Source organism: Pygoscelis adeliae, unplaced genomic scaffold (genome assembly GCF_000699105.1).
Source record: "Pygoscelis adeliae isolate BGI_AS28 unplaced genomic scaffold, ASM69910v1 Scaffold66, whole genome shotgun sequence".
Lineage (NCBI taxonomy): Eukaryota > Metazoa > Chordata > Aves > Sphenisciformes > Spheniscidae > Pygoscelis > Pygoscelis adeliae.
The window spans coordinates 6,003,874-6,005,047 of NW_008825167.1; positions in this window are offsets into that span (position 1 = coordinate 6,003,874).

Genomic DNA, 1,174 nt, shown 5'->3' on the forward strand with positions numbered 1-1,174 from the left:
ATGTAATAAAGATTTAGAAAAGAGTATAATTTCTTTTATACAACCAATTTATCTCAGCAAAAACAACACTGGATCCAGAAGTCAGTCTCTCTCTTGGGCATTCAGGACACAGGTAACTATGATCAAGCGCACTTGCCAATGTCCACATTTAATTTACAAACTCAAAGCCAGTTTCTCTGCTAGCCTGTTTTACCACACTGCTGCACAACAGTCCTATTCATGCTAAATAAGTCTGTCATTAAAGGAAATTTTTAAAGCAAAAGCTTAAAAGGAACAAGTTCTGCCACTTTTTAAGCCATTTATTTGATATTTGGCTTTAAGCAAAAAAAGGAAAAAGCTGCAACCCAACCTAGCTTATCTATTAAGTTATATTAAAAGCATCTCAAGGCAGGAGGTTGTTTTCAGGCATCTGTTGAAATACTTTGACATTAGAAAGTAGCTTCAATGTTTGCACGTTCCCAAATCCTATTTGAAAGCAGGCAGGAGACTAACCGCTTTTGTCAGCGCAGGCCTGTGCAACAGGCCCTCCACATCTTTTGGGTCTGGATCACCTTTGCTGTGCGTTTCTGTAAGCGCCGACCACAGCTGGCCCAAGATGAGCGCTGAAGCTTCCGAAACAGCAGCAATACAAATTACATTTGAGGTAGCTCGGTTATTTCCAAGGGACCAGACGTGCATGGGACACCTCGCTGGCTCGGGCTCTCTCTGCCTTCCCACCCAGGCTGCCAAGGCTTCAGGAAGAGAGGTAGCAGCTTTTAATTGAAAAAGTGTTTGTTGGATATGCCCAAGACTTAAAAGTCTGCTGTACGCTGAGATGAACTTCGTAAAGAATATTAGGATTCCAGAGGAATACATGTAATTTTGCAAAATCAGGGGCGAGGGGCACAGCATGGCATAAAACAATCAATCTCTGGAACCATTTCAGATGTGTTTTCTCCCCCAACTCAGACAAAGACCAAACACGGATTCTTCCTAAGGAGACATTTCCATTTGGAATAGATCTCAGCCTTTCCATTCGTTCCCTATAGTAAAGAGTACACTGCTCCCCACTTTCATACCTAAAATGTAATAGTTAGAAAGCATGGTTTAACACAATTCACTACACCAGGCAAGCAGTCCCACGTTTGTTACGAGAATTTCTGCAAGAATTAACACTCCCCCAAATCCCACCCCC